This window comes from Peromyscus leucopus, chromosome 1, assembly GCF_004664715.2.
Source record: "Peromyscus leucopus breed LL Stock chromosome 1, UCI_PerLeu_2.1, whole genome shotgun sequence".
NCBI lineage: Eukaryota > Metazoa > Chordata > Mammalia > Rodentia > Cricetidae > Peromyscus > Peromyscus leucopus.
In genome coordinates this window covers 118,299,500-118,322,844 of record NC_051063.1, presented here as the reverse complement: position 1 = coordinate 118,322,844, position 23,345 = coordinate 118,299,500, and the positions used below count along the sequence as shown (strand labels likewise).

Sequence of the window (23,345 nt, the reverse complement as noted above, 5' to 3'; positions counted from 1 at the left end):
CAACAAATCTGGAGTAATCCCTGATAGACATTCTCTGAGTTTTGTTATCATATTTATAATAATTCATATCAAATTGATAATCCATATTAAGAACTACAATGGCTTTGGTTTACCAATACATTTCTGTGTGCCTAAATAATATCCTACAGTCTATCTTGCATGATAACATCCCACAGCATCCACCAGCTGTACACACTTGCAGAAATTTTTTGATTGGAGTCTATTATACATCAGGGCTGTGATCCCACATTTAATGTTTCCATATATCCTGGTCATGATCCATTGTAGATCCTGAGAAGGAATTTTGCTGATAATATCAGAGCATGGCAAAGGAAATGATATAAGAATGATATGCTAGGATTATATGGTACATAGTATGCTAGAAGGAAAGAGGAACTTTGTAATCAGAGACATTGACTAGAACAATTTAAAGGAAACAACACAAGGATCCTTAAGAACCATGCTATTCTTTTCTCTCAACGAACTGGAAGCAAGTACAAATATACTGAGGGACACAGATGGTGTGGAACACCATGTCATTCTGGCTGTCAGTTTTAACAGGTCAAGGCATTCTGATACAAGGCAGCCAACCAAAACAATAACCTAATCAGGATATATTGTATAACAAACTCTATATAATACAAAAGAAAAATAACCAGGAAAAACTATAAAAATTATGAATCCTAATATAAGTTTCTACATTATCCCATAAAAAAACAGCATAAGTTATAGAATACAGCCTATTTTTTCTCATCATTTCTGAATTTCATTTGTAATTATTGTGGGTAGTAGGACAAGCTGTTTCTTCTTTAATGCTCAGGTTGTTAAGGAAGGAGAATTTTTGAAACTTTAAATAATGTCTAGGTTTGAGCACAATGTATGTGTGTGTGTGTGTGTGTGTGTGTGTGTGTGTGTGTGTGTGTGCAAGTATATATGTGTGTAAATGTGTAACCATACACAGATATATGTGGTATGTGAAGGGCATGATAATACAGGAAGGAAAATGAGAAATTTTCCCTTTTCTTAACATTACGATTTTAGTGAAATTGAATAATATCTTGGCCCCCTCCCTTTCCTTCCACCAGTCACTGTCACTCTTCACAAGACCTGATTTTCAAGGTAAGGGACTCCTATTGTTTTTTATTATTTTTGTTACATTTATATATGCATGTGTCATATAAATACAAAATACTTGGTCCAAAAATGATTTTATTAATTTTATGTGAATTATTAATTAATTTTATGTAAATTCCCATATGAAATTTAAATTTCTATATCAAATTGAAGCAAATCATCATTTAAATACATGTCTATATACTCATGTACTCTAATAATTAAGTATGAAACACAACCATACTGTATAATTTACACTAAACAAATTATGTTAGATGTTAATACATAAAATTCAGACTAATGCATAGCTATTACCCAATTCAACTACAAGGATGGATATAAAGAAGGAAAACAGCATTGCAGATATAGTAATGTCAGATCAAATGTTTGGTCCACAAGAACTGAGGTCTGGGCCAAGTTTTAAAACTCTAATTTGTAGATTTTTTTTATCTGCATTTACTCATGAGACAAAGTCCATATTTTGACCTAAAATTTGAGGAAAAATTGTCACTGTGGTCTTCTTGGAAGTCTGTTCTAATGATAAAAGAAAATTTAATGAGCATTTTCAATTTTAAAATGCATATTCTTGAATTTTTGAAAAGACTTTCCCTCAGGTCTTAAGCAAATAATGAAACATTTTGGAGCAAAGATGCAAAGAAGCAGCCCTGCACTGGAGGCCAAGATACAGAACACCTCCACTGCCACCATAGCCTTGCCCTTGGTGCTATGGTAGACAGGGAGGAAGGTAACCCAGACACTACAGAAAACCAGCATGCTGAATGTCAGGTACTTTGCTTCATTGAATGTGTCAGGCAGATTTCTGGCCAAGAAAGCTACAGTGAAACTTCCCATGGCAATGGAACCCAAGTATCCCAGAACACAATAGAAGGCAATAATTGACCCTTTGTTACAGACAATCAAAATGTGTTCTTTTTCAACATGTATGTCAACATCAACAAATGGTGGGGAAGTTCCCAGCCAGATGCCACATAGAATCAGCTGAATCACAGTGCAAACTGGAATGATGAAGTTAGGTGCCCCTGACACCAGCAGCCACCTCATCCTTCTACCTGGAGTAGTAAGCTTGAAGGCCAGTACTACTGTAATTGTCTTGGCCAAGACAGTAGAAGCAGCCACAGTGAACACCACAGCAAATATGGTCTGCTGCATGAAGCATGTGGCCATATTGGGTTGGCCGATGAAAAGCAAGGAACAGAGAAAGCAAAAGATGAGGGAGATGAGTAGAACATAGCTGAGAGTTCGGTTATTGGCCTTGACTGTGGGAGTGTCCTTGTGCTTCAAAAAGACACCAAGTACAAAAGCTGTGAGAATAGAAAAGCACAGAGCCAAGCAGGCTAGAGACATTCCCAAGAGATCTTCATAACCCAGAAACGTCACAACTTTTTTGAGACAGTGATTTCCTTCAGGGTTGGCATAGTGATCATCAGGGCACTTCAAACACTGATCCATGTCTGGTACAAGAAGAAATATATTATCACGTTTAATAGTTCCTGGTAGTTCAAAGGACATGTTAGCCTTATTTTTGAGGTAGATAGAAAGTTCAACTTTTTGTATTTAAGAATTAATAGCAATATGAAATTCTTTTACCATATGAACAGTTTTCAAATTCTGTTGTTTATATGTATCATTTATAGTCATTATTATTTTCTTGCCAGAATTAATTAGCATGTGACCCAATATTCATGTTTATACAATAAAACACCTTAGTGAAGACAATATAGAAACACATATTTTTTGTTAACAATTCAGTAGACTCTAAAGTACAAGACTCCACTATTGGTGGGACTGCAAAATTGTACAACCAAGTAGAAATCAGTATGGCAATTTCTCAGAAAATTGGGAATTGATCTACCTCAAGACCCAGCCATACCACTCTTGGGCATATACCCAAGGAATGTTCAATCATACCACAAGGACACATGCTCAACTATGTTCATAGCAGCATGATTTGTAATAGCCAGAACCTGGAAACAATCTAGATACCCTTCAACTGAAGAATGGATAAAGAAAATGCAGTACATATACACAATGGAGTACTACTCAGCGAGAAAAACAATGACATCATGAAATTTGCAGGCAAATGGATGGAACAAGATAATAACATCCTGAGTGAGGTAACCCAGACTCAGAAAGACAAACATGGTATGTACTCACTCATAAGTAGATACTAGATGTAAATCAAAGAATAACCAGAGTGCAACTCACAACTCAAGGGACACTACCTAGTAAAGAGGATCTAAGAAAGACACAGGGATCGCCCATCAACAGAGAAATGGATGAGATGTACATAAGCAAACTGGGGGTGAGGGAAGGTAATGGAGGGCAAAGGTCAGGGGAAAGAGAGCTTAGGGGAGCAGGAGGTTCTAGCTGGATCATGAACAGAGTGGGAGAACAAGGAAAGAGATACCACAATAAATGTAGACTCCACAGGAATAGGAAGAAGCAAAGTGCTAGAGAGGTCCCCTGAAATCCACAAAGATGACTCCACTATAGACTACTGGCAATAGTCGAGAGAGTGCCTGAGCTGACCTACTCTGGTGATTGGATGGCCAAACTACCTAACTGTCATTATAGAAATATCATCCAGTAACTGAGAGAAGCAGATGCAGAGATCCATGGCCAAGCCCCAGGTAGAGCTCCAGGAGCCCAATTGATGAGAGAGAAGAGGGATTATATGAGAAAGAGATATTGAGACCATGATTGGAAAAAGCACAAGGACCAAGAGCCAAACTTAAGGAAACACATGAAATGTGAACCAATACCTGAGGAGCTCCCATAGAACTGGACTAGGCACTCTGGATAAATGAGACAGTTGTTTAGCTTTAACTGTTTAGGAGGCCCCCAGGCAGTGAGACCAGGACCTGTCCTGGTGCATGAGCTGGCTTTTTGGAACGTAGGGCCTATGCTGAGACACTTTGCTCAACCTTGGTGCAGAGAGGATGGGATTGGACCCACCTCAATTGAATATACCAGGCTCTGCCGACTCCCCAGGAGATACCTTGCCTTGGAGGAGGTGGGAATGGGGCGTGGATTGGGGGGAAGGCTGGGGTGTGAGAGGAGGGAGTACAGGAGAATCTGTGTCTGATATGTAAAACAACCAGAAGAATCTCTTATATAAAATAAAATAAAATAAATTTAACAAAGAAAATATAACCAACCAACAGCATGATCTAACATAGGACACATGCCTCTTAATCAGGACACATCATCCATGAACATCTACAAATTATCAGAAATCTCATAGTGGCTTTTTAAATAAGGATGTGCAGCTCACATGTCTTAGGGGAAATAAGAAGTAGATATATTATGAAGAGCTGAATCCAGGCAAAGATAAATGCTACAGTGAAATCCAAAAGAAACTATTATGTGAGCAGTCACTAGAATGTGGTTCAGTACACAGGTTGTGCTGCTTACTGGGTGGAATTGATGCTCATTTCTTCTCATGATGAAATTTATCTTTCCAATTCTCAGGAGATGTCATTGAGAAAAATGTAAATATGACAGAAATTAACCAATCTAATGAATCTGTTGGTATGTTGTATATTTACCTGACATATTGGAAATTTCATTCTCTGGGCAAGGGATACAATCAAAGCAGCAGACAGCCTTTCCCTCCTGAGGGGATTTTCTGAATCCTGGACTGCAAGGGACACTGCATATTGAGAGTGGAATCTGAGAAAAATACCAATGGAATATCAAGAAAAAGTTTTACCTACTTGGTAGTTGTGATGGAGATTTAAAACATGTTACTATTGAAAAACATCCTTTTACAAATATTCATTAAATGAAAAAAGGACTGTTTATTTTATAATGTGGTTGTATATTATAGATGTATTGTGATTTATATAATGAGACACTTGTATGTATATGTGTGTGTTTATATTTTATCTATATCTATCTATTACACACACACACAAACACATACACACACACACACACACACACAGACATATAAATATGTAGCTATGATGTTGGAAGACATTCCTGGCTGGTAAAGGTCACAGCCTCCCCATGGCCTGGCAGCTTATCTCAATAGTGCTACAACATGGGCTTCCTTTCCTCCAGCAGAACTTCCTGTCCCTGCCTGCCCTTGTTTGGAGAATGTCCCTGGACCTATACCTGCCTGATTCATATTTGCTTTGAACCTTTGCACAGATTTCTGCTAGATGACTTTTGCTAGACGTTTCCCTATAGTACCTTACTGCCACATACTAAGCCTTTTGATAGGAGCATGCCACTTGATGCAAATTAAGGTTTGTCCCCAGGCTCCCAAACTTATATATTCCTTATATTCTAGAATAAAGTTGAGATGATTCATCAAAGTCTGTCTCCTTGAGAGCAGTCTCTGTTAGTGCTCATGAGTCATGTACAAATCTTTCTGAAAAAACAACTGACTCTTGCCCTTTAGACTGTGGATAACAGGCTGGGAGAAAAAAAGGACACATCATAATATATGAGTATTCATACTACTGAAATAAAATATGTCCTGAAAGAAAAATCTATAAATGTGGGAAGTGAGTGACAATATTTAAAAATACTCTATTTCATAAGGATGCTGAAGTCAACCTTGAGATTTTGGTTGTTTATATTGCATTGAGAGTTGTACAAGGAGGGGCAACAAACCTGATTAAGGTCTATGTTCCACTTTATCATCTCTTCAGACATATATAATTGTTGTCCAGGTAGCAAATGCTTGGAAAACGTTCCTATTTTCACCTTAAGTGCAAAATTATGAACAAATTCGAAAGAGTAGTGAATGTCATACACTACATCCTGTTTTTCTTTCTGATTCATGTTCAGTAAGTCTCCAACAGGGTTTATAAACTGTATGTTCTTCAGGAAATGGACCATCTGAAACATTTATTATTTTAGGTTCAAGTATGCTTACACATTAGAACAAATATTTTGAAGTGTAGTTTGCCTCTAATTTTAATTAATCTGTCTAGAAATGTGACTTAATACCAAGTACTCATAAACAATACTATGTGGATGTAAAAATCCACATAGGGGTAACAACATAATGTTTTTGAAATATCAGCTTCTCCCTGAGATTAATTATTTAACACTTGCCACCTGAATGATATTCTTGGAGCACTGAGAGATATTATGCACATTATTTCCTCTAAACATTACCTGATAATCAGCTAAGGAATTGAGGTCCTCAGTATGTTAAAAAATGTGGAAGAATTACTTGCTTGTATTTAGGATCTACCCACTTAATTGCTCACCAACTTTTTGATCATTTAAAAGGACATTCAGCTTCTTGTTGGCTTTAAAATTTTCATGAGAAAGAACTACATTTTATTTAATATTAAAAGCATATATATGTGGAGGAAATATTATGGGAAATATTATTGGCTTAGATCATGAATATCTGTCTGAGTGTCAGTTTTGCCTGGAGTGGAGTCTATAAAAATAAGATTCCCATGATATTCTGTCAAAGGTACCTAAAATGTTGTGTACAATAGAAAGGCTCCTGGAATCTTTGGATAGAACCTAAATTATCTGTTATGAAATTATATCTATGACACTACATTTCATTCATTGAAATACATATTACCTGCCAAGAGTCAAATTCCAGTTTTTTCTCAGAATATCTTGGTAATGTATCTACTTCTTGTAGCAGCATCTCATGGAGTGCATGTGCCAAAGCATACACAGCATTGTATAGGACATAACCTGTACCACTCACAGATATTTCTAATTGGTGCCTTAATAACCAACGATATCGTTTTTCTATTGAACAATTCTTAAGATTCATAGAATTAAATGAAATCAGAGAACAATTAAAATAAAGCCACCATAATCTGCCAAGGGAAATTGGATTACTATACTTGGAAGGATCTACTGTCTCAATAAATGTTCCAAAACCAGGTAACTCAAAAAAGTGAAGTAAAAAAGTAAAGGTCCCAAAGAAGGAATCAAGAAGGAATCTGTCATTATGATGGATCATATCCCACTGTGAAGTAGTGAGCCAGATTCTCTGAATGTTTGATAATCTGTAGAGTCCAAGGTTAAGTTGCAGATGAGAGTCTTTGTCTCCATAAATGATAACAACTTTGGCTGATGATGTTGTGATCTCATTATAATAGACATTTATATTTTTCTGGAATAATATTTTATCTTCCATGACAATATGCACAAAGGCTAAGCATGCACTGTTTCTTTGCATCTCTCTTCTCAAATCTGAGAGAAATTGAAGTCCTAGATCATCATCTGAAATGATTACACCAAGCCAGTTCCATCTGAAATATACCACCAAAGACACCATGGCCAAGGCTAGAGATGTGTCCTTAGGAGCCATCTGGTAGAGATGTGGAAATTGTTCACGGCTGCTCAGGAGAGGATGAAATGGTCCATAGTAAAGCTAAGTGCCACAGAACAGACAATAATTTGAAGAAGGTGGAGTACATAATGATCAGTATAAAAAATGTGCTCATTATAAGATGGAAATAATAAGACATGTGGATTTTCTTCTCATTATTAAATCACATGTAATTTCCTGAGAATATCTTAAAAAGTATAGATGAACTAAGTCTGCTACTAAAATACTTCAAATTTCTCCTTTTTTGGGTCTATTTATGTTAAAGTACTGGTATATTTCACAATAATTTCTGAGTATATATGCTTTAAATTCTATGCATCAAAATATACACATACACACTTTTTAGAATTCTTTTAGTGAGCCTCCCTATCTGAATATCAGAACAAAAGGAGCCAATGTTTCAATAAAACTAAATCACCCATGCTTACCTCTGGTCTATTTGTGATGTACAAGAGTGGCCCAAACATAGCAGATGATAACCATATGGGACCTGTAAGTGTGATTAAATATCTTCTCTGATTTATACAGTAGTAGTTAGGAAGAAATTCACCTATTTTTGTGGATAAACTATTCATTTTCCAGTCATCCAGGAGGTTACATTCAACTTTAACTAGCAGAGAAATGTTGGGTAAAATATGAGGGTCTTTTGTTGATATTTTCAAGAGCAAAATAAAGAGACATAATCAAGTGCATATTCTTATATGTCAACCTGAAAAGAGAGCAAATAAATCATTAGAGATGGTGCTACAAACATGATAATATTAAATTAAACGAATAGATTTTATATATTTAATGATTTTTCCCATTTTATGGAGACACAAGCCCTGTTACTGTGCTGTATGAGAATATGAATTCTCTGGAATTAAGTAAAGAGTCATAAAAGATTTTGAGGTGGATCTCACTCATGTGGGATGTTTTGATTTTGAACTTTCACACAGTTTCATTCCTTTGTCTGTGAGCATGGTGAGAAATTGTTTCTAGAAGACACTGAATCTGCTTATTTCTTTATTGTAGAATTATAACAGAAAATAAATGGAAAATAGGTGGATATTACCTTCTACCCAGAGTGTGATTCATTTTTACAAAGAAGTAGCCATTGAAAAGGCCATGACTTAGTTATGAATGTAAGGAATGGATAACCAAATATTTCCATCTGTATCACTATTTCTGATACTCTTTAAGTTCATTTGCAATGCAGACAGCATAATTACTTTTAGTTTTTCTCAGTACTTCATACACCTTTGACCATTCCCATTCCCTTTGATGCTGTATAATATCAGTGATATGTTATTGATTGTAAGAATGATCATTTATTATGAATAATAAACCCTCTTCACATGGGCCCTTTTGTTGATGATGATCAACTTCATTTTATTTATTCTTCTGAACGTACTAGTCATGTCTCTAGATTTCTCTTTCTTTGTGCTGATTATCAAAATGTTTTCTTGCCTTAATATCTTAAATTTTAATCTCCACACAGATCCTCTGATATATTTTTCTTATTCATTTTGAACATAATCTCTAACAATTTATATATTTTGTCTCATTTTTCTGTTTTCCTTACGAATTTTCAGCTATTATTTCCTCTCATCTGTATTCTGTTGCTTTATGACATTGTTCCATATCTGAGTGAAGCAGTGTATTTTTTTTACACTACAGCTAGTATTCAATTCAATGAACAGTATATTTCCCTATAATTTGTGGTTCTAATATTTGAATACTTTTACTCCAATGTTTTCTATTCTTTTATTTCTTAAACTTTCCTGTTGGATTCAGAAAAAAACCAAGCTTGAACTATTTTTCATTGCCCTGCTATTTATGATGAATTTTATGGATGTATGACATTTCCAATTTTTTATTTATTTATTTATTTTATAGTCCAGGTCTTTTATTTCTTTTTGTACATTAGGCCATGAGTTCGTAGGGAATAGGCTCCAGCAGCTCAGGTTCCTTCCTGCTAGTCCTCACAAAGTGTGCTTCTCTGTGTGGGGTGGGTTGGCAGTTCAGCTGAACCCAGGTGCCCTTCTCCTTGGCTTCCTTTTTCTTCTGGTCGTTCTCCTTCACCCGCTTCAGGAAGCTGTCTCGGCTGTTAGAGTGCTTGATGTGCTCAATCTGCGAGTTAATTCTCTTGGCAAGAATCTTGCCCTTAACTTGCTTGTTTACAATGATGCCCACAGCATGCTGGGTGACATTGTAGACTCTTCTGGTTTTGCCATGGTAACACTTATGAGGCATTCCTTTTTGAACAGTGCCCATTCTCTTGATGTCTACAATATCACCTTTCTTGTAGATTCACATGTAAGTGGCCAAAGGAACAACTCCATGCTTCCTAAAAGGCCTGGAAAATATATAGCCGGTCTCCCTCCTCTTTCCCTTTGTGTTTGTCATTTTGGCGAGTTACTGGAAGATGGCTGCTGTGGCCGAAAGGAAGGGGTGACATTTCCAATTTTAAATTTGAATTCAAGCAATGAAGTCACATTAATATCTAAAATTGCTAAAATCAATGTTTTCCAAATAAAGTTTTATAATTTATAATTGTTCTTATGTATTCAATTCTTCTATTTCCATGAATATTTACTCTTCATTCTTTTTTATTTAAAGGTTTCTATATCACATCTTTGTGAAATAATCACAATTAGTGATTTACAACCATTTTTCTATGTAACATCATCAATATTTCCACGTTTCCTAATCTGATTGATGACCCATTACTCATCAGTGTTGCATTTTTATTTTATTCTATGGACAAGCTGGAGTATAACTGAATATTATTTCCCCTTTAGTTCTCTATATTGTCTTCTGCTCCAAAGCATGAATGTGATAAGGTGTTGTCAAACTTGAACACTGTTAATTCTAAGATCAATTTTATTTGCCACCATTTGATTATAACCTAAAATCAATCCGTTAATATCAGATTATCTGATTGGTTATCTCTATTGGTTATCACTCCTGGGATAATCCTCATTTCTTATATTGTTTCACACCTCTGTGTTTTTGTAGGTATATCTTGCTTTATTAGAAGTCAAAATACTGTTGCTATAAATCAATACTATTTTTTTTATTTTACAACACCATTCAGTTCCACATAATAGCCACAGATTCCCCTGTTCTCCCGCTCTCACCCCCCTCCCCCTCCCCCCAGCCCACCCCCATTACCACCTCTCCAGATCAAGGTTTCCCCCGAGGACCGGGATCGACCTAATAGTCTCAGTCCAGGCAGGTCCAGTCCCCCCCTCCCAGACCGAGCCAAGCGTCCCTGCATAAGTCCCAGGATTCAAACAGCCAATTCATGCAATGAGCCCAGGACCCGGCACCACTGCACAGCTGCCTCCCAAACAGATCAAGCCAAATGACTGTCTCACCCATTCAGAGGGCCTGATCCAGTTGGGGGCCCCTCAGCCTTTGGTTCATAGTTCATGTGCTTCCATTCATTTGGTTATTTGTCCCTGTACTTTATCCAACCTTGACTTCAACAATTCTCGCTCATATAAACCCTCCTCTTTCTCACTAATTAGACTCCCAGTGCTCCACCAGGGGCCCAGCCATGGATGTCTGCATACAGATTCCTCAGTCCTTGGATGGGGTTTATGGCACAACTATCAGGGTGTTTGGCCATCCCATCACCAGAGTAAGTCAGTTCCTGCCGTCTCTCGACCATTGCCAGCAGTCTTTTGTGGGGGTATCTTTGTGGATCTCCGTGGGCCTCCCTAGCTCTCTGCTTCCTCCCCTTCTCATGTGGTCTTCATTTACCATGGTCTCCTATTCCTTGTTCTCCCTCTCTTTTCTTGATCCAGCTAGGATCTCCCACTCTCTTTCCCTCGACCGTCGCCCTTCAATGCTCCCACTCATGACCAGGCTGTTCATGTTGATCTCATCCATTTCTCCGTGTCTTTTTGGGGGTCCCGTTTTCCAGGTAGCCTCACTGGTGATGTGAGTAGCAGTCCAGTCATCCTTGTTCCACATCTATCATCTTCCTATGAGTGAGTACATACCATATTTGTCTTTCTGGGTCTGGGTTGCCTCACTCAGGATGATATTTTCTAGATCCATCCATTTGCCTGCAAACCGCATGATGTCATTGTTTTTCTCTGCTGAGTAGTATTCAATTGTGTATATGTGCCACAATTTATTTATCCATTCTTCAGTTGAAGGGCATCTAGGTTGTTTCCAGGTTTTGGCTATTAAAAGCAATGCTGATATGAACATAGCTGAGCAAGTGCTCTTGTGGTATGATTGAGCATTTCTTGGGTATATGCCCAGGAGTGGTATGTAGCAGGAATCTTAAAAGTACTTATTAATAAAATCAAGCCCGAGGCCAGTTATCGGGGTCCATGCTGGTAGATCAGAGAGACAGAACAAGCCATAGCTATCTTACCTCGCAGGATCCTCAGCTGGTCTTGTCTCCTCAGACTGGAGGCCTCTGAGTCCTCATCCGGAATGGGTCTCAGCTGAACTGCTGCTTAAAAGCCTGAATGCTTAACCAGCCACATGCTTAACCAGCCAAATGCTTAACCAGCCCAATGCTTCTACTTTCTGGTCCTCACGCCTTATATATCTTTCTGCTTTCTACCACCACTCCCTGGGATTAAAGGCTGGATTTCTGGGATTAAAGGCATGTGTCACCATGCTTGGCTATTTCCAATGTGGCCTTGAACTCACAGAGATCCAGAGGATTAAAGGTGTGAGTGCCACCATTTTCTAGCCTTTGTATCTAGTGGCTGTCTGTTCTCTGACCCCAGATAAATTTATTAGAGTACACAATATTTTGGTGAACACAATACCACCACGTGGTATAGCTGGATCTTGGGGGAGATTGATTCCCAATTCCCGTATCCTTTGCTCTACAAAAGCTTCTCGGTTTCAAGAGGTCCCATTTATTGATTGTCTCAATGTCTGTGCTACTAGTGTTATATTTAGGAAGTGATTTTCTATGCCAATGCGTTCAAGACTACTTCCTACTTTCTCTTCTAGAAGGTTCAGAGTAGCTGGATTTATGTTGAGGTCTTTGTTCCACTTGGACTTAAGTTTTGTGCATGGTGACAGATATGGATCTATTTGCAGCCTTCTACACGTTGATATCCAGTTATGCCAGCACCATTTGTTGAAGATGCTTTCTTTTTTCCATTGTACACTTTTGGCTTCTTTGTCAAAAATTATATGTCCATAGGTGTGTGGGTTAATGTCAGGGTCTTCAATTCGATTCCATTGGTCCACTTGTCGGTTTTTATGCCAATACCAAGCTGTTTTTATTACTGTAGCTCTATAGTAGAGCTTGAAGTCAGGGATTGTGATGCCTCCAGAAGTTGTTTTATTGTACAGGGTTCTTTTAGCTATCCTGGGTTTTTTGTTTTTCCATACGTAGTTGAGTATTATTCTTTCCAGGTCTGTGAAGAATTGTGTTGGTATTTTGATGGGGATTGCATGGAATCTGTAAATTGCTTTTGATAAGATTGCCATTTTTACTATGTTAACCCTGCCTATCCATGAGCATGGGAGATCTTTCCATTTTCTGACATCTTCTTCAATTTCTTTTTTCAGGGACTTAAAGTTCTTGTCATATAGGTCCTTCACTTGCTTGGGTAGTGTTACCCCAAGGTATTTTATGTCATTTGTGGCTATTGTAAAGGGTGATGTATCTCTAATTACCTTCTCAGCTTCTTTGTCCATTGTATATGGGAGGGCTACTGATTTTTTTGAGTTGATCTTGTATCCTGCTATGTTGCTGAAGGAGTTTATAAGCTTTATAAATTCCTGGGTGGAATCTTTGGGGTCACTCAAGTATACTATCATGTCATCTGCAAATAGGGAAAGCATGACTTCTTCCTTTCCAATTTGTATCCCCTTAATCTCCTTATGTTGTCTTATTCCTCTGGCTAGAACTTCAAGTACTATATTGAATAAGTATGGGGAGAGTGGACAGCCTTGCCTCATTCCTGATTTTAGTAAATTGCTTTGAGTTTCTCTCCATTTAATTTGATGTTGGCTGTTGGCTTGCTATATATTGCCTTTATTGTGTTTAGGTATGTTCCCTGTATTCCTGATTGCTCCAAGACTTTTATCATGAAGGGGTGTTGGATTTTGTCAAATGCCTTTTCTGCATCTAGTGAGATGATCATGTGTTTTTTTTTCTTTGAGTTTGTTTATATGGTGTATTACATTGATGGACTTTCGTATGTTGAACCACCCTTGCATCCCTGGGATGAAGCCTACTTGATCATGGTGGATAATTGTTCTGATGTGTTCTTGGAGTCTGTTTGCCAATATTTTATTGAGTATTTTTGCATCAAGGTTCATGAGGGAGATCGGTCTGTAGTTCTCTTTCTTTGTTGCTTCCTTGTTTGGTTTAGGAATCAGGGTAATTGTAGCCTCATAGAAGGAGTTTGGTATGTTCCTTCTGTTTCTATTATGTGGAACAATTTAGAGAGTATTGGTATTAACTCTTCTTTGAAGATCTGGTAGAATTCTGCGCTGAAACCATCTGGTCCTGGGCTTTTTTTTTGGTTGGAAGACTTTTAATGACTGTTTCTATTTCCTTAGGGGTTATTGGGCTATTTAAATAGTTTATCTGGTCTTGATTTAACTTAGGTATGTGGTACCTATCCATAAAAATGTCCATTTCTTTTAGGTTTTTCAGTTTTGTGGAGTAGAGGTTTTTGAAATATGACCTTATAATTCTCTGGATTTCCTCAATGTCTGTTGTTATGTCCCCCTTTTCATCTCTGGTTTTGTTCATTTGGATTCTTTCTCTGTGTCTTTTGGTTAGTTTGGATAAGGGCTTGACTATCTTGTTGATTTTCTCAAAGAATCAATTCTTTGTTTCATTATTTTTTTGTATTATTCTCTTAGTTTCTAATTTATTAATTTCACCTCTCACTTTGATAATTTCCTGGCATCTATTCTTCCTGGGAGACTTTGCTTCTTCTTGTTCTAGAGCTTTCAGGTGTGCTGTTAAGTCACTAGTGCGGGATTTCTCCAACTTCTTTATATGGGCATTTAGTGCTATGAATTTCCCTCTTAACACTGCTTTCATAGTGTCCCATAAGTTTGTGTATGTGGTGTCTTCATTTTCATTGATCTCTAGGAAGTCTTTAATTTCTTTCTTTATTTCTTCCTTAACCCATTGGTGATTCAGTTGAGCATTATTCAGTTTCCATGAGATTGTAGGTTTTCTGTAGTTTTTGTTGTTGTTGAAATCTAACTTTAAACCATGGTGGTCTGATAGAACACAGGAGGTTATTCTAATTGTTTTGTATCTGTTGAGATTTGCTTTGTGGCCAAGTATGTGGTCGATTTTAGAGAAAGTTCCATGGGGTGCTGAGAAGAAGGTATATTCTTTCTTGTTAGGATGGAATGTTCTGTAGATATCTATTAGGTCCAATTGTGTCATGACATTAGTTATGTCCTTTATTTCTCCTTTAAGTTTCGATTTGGGAGATCTGTCCATTGGTGAAAGTGGGGTGTTGAGATCTCCCACTATTAATGTGTGGGGTTTTATATGTGGTTTAAGCTTTAGTAATGTTTCTTTTACATATGTGGGTACGCTTGTGTTTGGGGCATAAATGTTCAGAATTGAAACTTCATCTTGGTGGATCTTTCCTGTGATGAGTATGTAATGCCCTTCTTGATCTCTTTTGATTGATTTTAGTTTGAAGTCCATTTTGTTGGATATCAGGATGGCTACCCCTGCTTGTTTCTTAAGACCATTTGATTGGAAAGTCTTTTCCCAGCCTTTTATTCCTAGGTAGTGTCTGTCTTTGAATTTGAGATGTGTTTCTTGTATGCAGCAGAAAGATGGGTCCTGCTTTCGTATCCATTCTGTAAGTCTATGTCTTTTTATAGGTGAATTAAGTCCGTTGATATTAAGGGATATTAATGACCTGTGATTCTTCATCCCTGTTATTTTTGGTGGTAGTGTGTGTGTACTTCCCTTCTTTCGGGTTTACTGCTGAGGCTTTATCTATTGCCTGTGTTTTCGAGTGTGGATCTGACTTCCTTCAGTTGGAATTTTCCTTCTAGTGCTTTCTGTAGGGCTGGGTTTGTGTATAGGTATTGTTTAAATCGGGCTTTGTCTTTGAATGTCTTGTTCCTTCCGTCTATGATGATTGAAAGTTTTGCTGGGTATATTAGTCTGGGCTGACATCCATGGTCTCTTAGTGTCTGCATTACATCTGTCCAGGTCCTTCTGGCTTTCAAAGTCTCCATTGAGAAATCGGGTGTTATTCTGATGGGTTTACCTTTATAGGTCACTTGGCCTTTTTCCTTGGCTGCTCTTAATATTCTTTCTTTATTCTGTACATTTAGTTGTTTAATTATTATGTGTCGAGGGGACTTTTTTTTGGGTCTAGTCTGTTTGGTGTTCTATAGGCTTCTTGTATCTTCATAGGCATTTCCTTCTTTAAGTTGGGAAAGTTTTCTTCTATAATTTTGTTGAATATATTTTCTGTGCCTTTGAGTTGGTATTCTTCACCTTCTTCTATCCCTATAGTTCGTAGGTTTGGTCTTTTCATGGTGTCCCAAATTTCTTGGACATTTTGGTTCATGACTTTGTTGGGTTTAGTGTTTCCTTCGACTGATGAAACTATTTCTTCTACTGTATCTTCAATGCCAGAAATCCTCTCTTCCATCTCTTGCATTCTGTTGGTTATACTTGCATCTGAAGTTCCCGATCTTTTACTCAGGTTTTCTATTTCCAGCATTCCCTCTGTTTGTGTCTTCTTTATTTTTTTTCAATTTCCCTTTTCAGGTCTTGGACTGTTTCCTTTGTTTCATTGCTTTTTCATGATTTTCTTTAGGTACTTTATTGTTTTCTTCCAGTACTTTATTGTTTTCTTCCAGGACTTTATTGTTTTCTTCCAGGATTTTATTGTTTTCTTGCAGGGCTTTATTGTTTTCTTCTAATTTGTTTGCCCTTTCCTCTAGTTGTTTACAGAGTTCTTTCAATTTTCTTGTCTTTTCCTCTACACAAGCCTCTACCTTCTTCATGATGTTACTCATAAGGCTACTTTCTTCTGCTTTTTCCAATTTTTTGGTGTTCATGTTGATGTTGGAGGCGGGCTAGGTTCTGGTGATGCTTTATTGCTCTTCATTTTGTTGTATGTACTTCTGCCTTGACGTCTGCCCATCTCCTTGTGGTTCCTTCTTGGTCTTATCAGTGTACTTGTTCAGAAAGAGCTGACAGATTCAGGAAGTCTCTCTCTCTTGTCCAAAACGAAGTTCTCTTGTCCAAATGGGAACTCCCGGGCAGGATGGAAGCTCTTATCTGGACTAGAAGTCTCTGGTCCAGAAGGGAAGTCGGGAGCAGGATGGGAGCTGGGGGCCGGTCTCTAAGTCTCAGGAGGTGGCCGGTGTCTCGGGCAGATGAGCGTGGTGGTCGTGTGTTGAGATTACAGGGGCTGCTGGGGGGCTTGGAGCAGGGGATCCCTCCCGGTGGGGCTAGAAGGGGACCTGCCTGGTGGCCAGAATCGGGGGCCAAGTTGGACAGGTCTTGCCGGAATGGCTGGTGCCCAGGGATGGGGTCCGGTTTTGGCGCGGATACTCACATCTGGTCCAGAAGGGAAGTCGGGGCCTAAATCAATACTTTATCTATATGTAACTTAAGTAATCTAGGTACAAATCTCATTCATCAGAGAAAAATGACTAATATGGATAAATACTGGCCATTAATAAATGCTTTGGAAGGAAGTCCTCATTTTCTTTAAGAATATGACATCTAGTAGATCAATGATTGACCAGTAGACAGACACATGTAGGAAAATTAATCAGAAGTACAAATTATAGTCGGTGGCTTAATAAAAAAGAGTGGTGAAAGAGGAGCAAATATCATCAAAGTACATTATACCAAACTCTTAACCAACTAATAAAAATTGTATCTAATGCAATTAACTTCAAAATATTACAGTTTTATATGAGTTCACAATTTTGGGGTTTTTAAGTGATGTGAATGCAGTTCAATTAATATCCCTGGCATCACTATGTGTCTAGGATGGAGAGAGTCAGGGCCAAAATTATTTACATCATGTCTTAGATAAACAAGAAAAAATAATAGAAAAAGTTAGGATTTTACAAATCTGATAAAATAACTTATCCTTATATCAAGTTTGCCTCATATAAAAAGTGCCAAGCTGAAGTTTCTTTAATTAGTGTGCAAGAATTTTAGAGACCCTCAAATCCAATCTCTAATCATTCTTAATATATAAAGAAATTAAATCCACACAATATGCTACCCTTTCTGTCATCAATCAGTACAATCACAAGTTCTATTGAATAACTGAAGCCACAAAGAAAAAATGCTTTGGTTAGATAAAGAAATTCTGATTAAGTATGCAATCAAAGGATTTGGCATATATGAGATCTGTTTTATTATATTACCTGCCTAAAAGGCTGGTTTAACTCAGAAGTAACCTGGGGCAGAAACTGGTCAACCAATAATACTTTCTAGTGATTGTATTTGCGAAAAATGTCAATGCAGAATATTGATGTGGTATATTGAGATAATTCTTCAATACAAGTTTAAAATGAATTCATTTCAAACAGTTCATTTTAATATTCTAATTTGTCACAACATCAATTTCTAATGCTCTACAAGGCCTATGAAAGCTAACGATGAGTAGGATTGCCACATATTGACATATGCTACAGTCAAGCATGTTTACTACAAACAATAATCACATATAAATTTTTTCAGAGAATCAATTCAAATCAAATTCAAGTGACATTTACTGTTTGTAAGCTGTCTGAAAATGAAAGATATAAAATAAATGAATATAGAGTAAATGTTAGAGATTATTTTATGCAAAGATAGATTAAAATTGAGAGATAAACACACTAATTTCAAAGATAATTTAGCAAATTATAAATATTAAATCTTTGAAATTGCTGATGAGCAACAATGGATGAAAATGTTTTAAATTAAGTATATAGGATAGAGGGTTCTCTGGCAAGAATATCAAACATCATAAAAATATTGTTAGTAACTATTTAAGCAGAATGTGTATTCATAAAACCAAAAATTTTTAAGCAAGATTTACATTTGAGACATATATATAGTTTATATGTATGTATATAAATGTAAACACACACATATATATATTACACACACACACACACACACACACACACACACACACACACACACACATATAATTTCCTGTAGTATACTTGTGTTTTAGAAAGGCATATTTTATTCCCTTCATTATAAAACTAGATCTTAATTCAACTTCACAAAAGCACATGTAGGTAATTTTTGCTCAAATTTTATTTCTACAATATCATTTTCTTTATCAACTATTATGTTGTTTTTCAGGTTGAGATCATCTTAATACTAGCAAGAATATAATGATACAGCCTATATGCTGATTTGGCACAACATATAAACAGATATAATACATATTTATAAAAATGCTTCTATGATATTTTATGTAATAAATATATATTTCAATGTGCATTAGATAATTCAATCCATTTTTGAATGAATGTTTATTTATATGTAGAAAATCATGGATCTGATCTGTGCCTTTTGCAGCCTTTTATCTCTGTTGCATTTATGCATACATGATCCATTTCTTGCTTTAATGAATATTCCAGTAATCTTACATAGAGAGATCACAAAAGTGAGTAGTGTTTAGCCATAGCTGCTGAGATTTCAGACTCAATACAAAGAGGAATTACAAGTTCTCTCATTTCTACTTTCAAGAACACAGTTTCTCTAGAACTGCAAGAGCTCCTGTGACTGGTAGAGATATAAGAAAACTTTGCGTAACTTGAGTGAACATTTTTTTCATTCAAGCTCTACTGAACCTCTTCTCTAATATTTTTTAATATTTGTTTGATATTTTGGACATATGAGTCATCACCCTCATGATCCATTTCACTTTCAAAATTACATTGTCAGTTTAAAAAATACATGATGTCATTTAATGTCAACCCTCATTTTCCTTCATCCCCGTGGTTATGTTTTACACCTAGATCAGTTTCATTTCTGTTTTTCATTCTTTCCTTTATTTCTTGAAAATTTCTTACATCTATTCCATGATCCTGTGCTATGAATTTCATTCATCCATATGTGATTAATAAATGAATACAACTTTTGTCTCAAATGATAAAACTTCATTGTGGTATTCCTCACAGAGAGTACAATGCTTATCTTGTACAATGTTGATTCTCAGATATTTAGAGTGTTGCTTGTGTCAATTTGTTTAGAATTCTACAGGAGACATTGCTACAATTATCCAAACCAAATATCAAATCCAGTGTACATCATTAATGCAGTTAAATTATGATCAAATATACAAATCTACAGTGTGTTGTTCATATTCCCATAATATATTAACACACTCTTGATAATTGGAAAAAAGGGAAAAGAGAAGCAAATGTGGAATAAGTGTCAGAGATTAAAGTTATGGAGCAGAGAATCAAGACATGAAATATGAAATCAGTAGTAAGAAATGTGACCATATTTGTGAGTTTAATAAATTTCTTTCAAACTGTGGCAAGTACTATAGACAACTACTTTCATTCTAGCACTTGACAAGGGAGATGTAAAATCAATATTTACAGTAACAATTTATATTTGGGCTTTTCTTAAGGTCACAAGCTCAAAAAGTGACATGGAGCTATATTAATTATGAAAGCTCAGCCTTATCTTAGTCTTGATTTTAACTGGGTCTTATAACTTAACACATTTCTGTTAATTTGCTTTCTGCCTGTGTTTTTATTACAATATAACTGCAATGCCAATCTTGCCCTATCTGTGTCTCTTGGTATCTCTGTTTTTTTCTTTCCAGGTCTTCTCTGCACACAAAATCTTGCCTAGCTATTGTTCATTCAGCTTTTTATTCAACCAGAGTGACACATCTTCACAACACACCTCTTTACTAAGTACAAAAACTGTCTCCTGAAACTGTATAGATGGCTTTTATACATGAATAATATAGAACTTAAAAGAAAAAAAAAAGACTACTGACAATGCCATTAAAAAGAATCTGACTGTACATGCGCTCAACTGAAAAAAATATTTAATAGAAAAAATAAAATTATGAAAGTGAATGATCTTTATGTTTCTATGCTTGATTTCAGCTGCAGGATTCATGCAGCCCAGCAGTTTTGAAATGATTATATGAATAACATTTAAACAAAAATCCAGTATTATATTAAGAAATGTAACCTCAAAGCAAGGCAGAAATACTATAGACCTCTCTTCACAGGAATGGGGCATTCCATCATGATAGAAAAAATCCTAGCAAATTTACTCAACCTCAAATAAATGGACTCTTGTCAGTGCCTTGGATTAAGATTTTAGGAACATTGCCGGGCAATGGTGGCGCACGCCTTTAATCCCAGCACTCGGGAGGCAGAGCCAGGAGGATCTCTGTGAGTTCGAGGCCAGCCTGGGCTACCAAGTGAGCTCCAGGAAAGGCGCAAAGCTACACAGAGAAACCCTGTCTCGAAAAAAAACCAAAAAAAAAAAAAAATTTTAGGAACATCACTTGGTAACATACAGTGGGAACTACCACTGTTAAGGAAATCACTCTAGAAGAAATATAGACAGAGTATATCACTCAGCTTTCAACCTGAAAATATGACTCTAAAAAGATGAAGCAGATTACCATTAAATCACCGGAAACAGCATAAATAATCAGCATAAAAGAAAATAAATTTTGCTTATTTCCTAGATAGTAAGGTAGGACAAAACAGACAGATGACATGGAGAATGATGTTTGTCTATCCATGAGCCTTCTATGTATGAACTTTGATGATCAATCAAAAACAAATAAATGAAGGGCACTTACTGCTTATCTTGATTCCTTGTTAAATATTCACTCTTCATGTGACCATGCTTTGTGTAAATAGAAAAAAAACAATCAGTTTCTTTATCTTCACCCCAGGTACTTAGATCTTTAAGTCTCAGAAAGCACCTGGGACCCACCAAACTGCAAAAAATGAAGGAAAGCCTCAGGACCAAGAAGAAAAATGTCAAATAGAACATCTTTAAAATGTCACCAAGTTTGGAACCTAGGCAAAGTGTACTAAGCAGAGTTTTACAGAAAAACCACGTTTCAGATGTGCCTGTACACACATATGTGTCTCTTTTACTGCTCTAGTACTAAGAAGTATACTTTTGTTTCCCAATATATTTCTTCTCATCTTATTATTCTCTGGAGAACTCTTAAACATTCTCAGGCTTCAGGGTCTGCATCTGAGTTAATATGCTCAGGTGCAAGAAAATTTCAGTAATTTTGTTTAAGTAATTATCTTCATTTGAACATTCCTGTGATTCCATCCATATCAGCTGACATGAGGGCCTCCTCAGATATCTAGCTAAAAACCCTAATCCACAAAAATCTCTTTTTTCATCAGCATGTTAAATACTTGAAGGACATTGCATTAGATGTTCCAAACCAAGTTTGATATGGAATCATCAGACACAACACATTCTAGACAGAAATACAAATGTTTTCAAATGGATGCATTATCACCTATTTGGTTTCCTGACATTGACATCCACAGAGCATGCAATCTAAAACACACACACACACACACACACACACACACACACACACACACACACACACACGAGTGGCCACAGGAAGCACAAAGTCTCCCACAGATTAAATGATTAGAGAACCAGTATTCATCCTGAAATCATAAATGCCAATCAGTATTCCAATATCAATGCAGAAACTAAACAGCTTTTTCATCGTTTTATTCATGGTCTGACCTTCAGTTCCCATTTATTGATATCTCATAAGAAGACACTTCTATATCTACAATATTGGTTATTCACATTGTTTTTTTCTTTAAATAATCTGCTACCCTTAATTGATTTGATATTTTTAAATAAATTTTATGACCAAATAGTACAAACCTGGGTTTCTTTTCTTTTCCTTGTTTATTTATTTGTCGGTTTGGTCAGTTGATACTTTACTTTTGATTTTTCTTTTATTGAAAATAATTCATTTTCTCACACAATATATCCTGATATGGTTTTCTCACCATCTCCTCCTCTAATTTCCTTTCCCCAACCCTTGTCACCATATCTGCCCTGTTTCTGTTTCTCATTAGGAAACAAACAGGCTTCAAGGGATTCTAATATAAGAAAATATAACTTAATAAGATTAAACTAGAACAAACACATAGGAATTAAATAAAATGTAGAAAAGGAAGAAAATTACTTCAAGGAAAGGCACATGAATCAGGAGCTCACATGTTCAAACACACAGAATCTCATAAAACTACTAAACTGGAATTCATTATATATGCACAATGGAACCATAGCATAAATATAGGGAATAACAAATAAATAATTAATGTAAAATAGAAAATGAAAGTGACAAACTTTTGAAAAAAATGTAAAGTTATGACATGACATTTTGAGACAAGAAACTTCTAAGTATAACATGGACTTTGGTTTCTGCTGGCCATATACCGTTGTGCATGCAGCCTAACCTTAAAAGAAGTTAGTTCGCCCAGTGATAATCCCTTGCAAGTGGTTAAGTATTTAGAGATTGCTTTTCGTTTAGGAATGTGGTCATGTGTCTACATCTTCTTTCTGCTCTACAGCCCCATTTTGGAGATTCCTGAAAAAACAATGCATACTGTGTTAGTCTTTCTGAGTGCATGTGTTCATCAATCATGTTGAAATAGATGGTTTTGATTTCTTAGTGTTCTCAATCCTCTCTAGCTTTTATACTCTTTCTTCCTTTTTATTCTTCAGAGTTACCTGAGTTCTGATAGTAGGCATTTCAGAGTGAATTCATTTAGGGCCAAGTGTTTCAAGGTTTCTGACTCTGCATAAATTCTAGCTTTGGGATTCTGCATGAATTACTATCTGCTGCAGGAGGAAATTCCTCTGATGCTTGCTGAGGATGGTATTAAACACTGGGGATAA

General features: G+C 36.4%; 2 pseudogenes; both read right to left on the bottom strand.

Moving 5' to 3' along the window:
* Positions 1-1,665: 1,665 nt before the first annotated feature.
* LOC114687738 lies at positions 1,666-21,446 on the bottom strand (annotated as a pseudogene).
* Positions 9,365-9,865, bottom strand: LOC114687739 (annotated as a pseudogene).
* Positions 21,447-23,345: the final 1,899 nt, after the last annotated feature.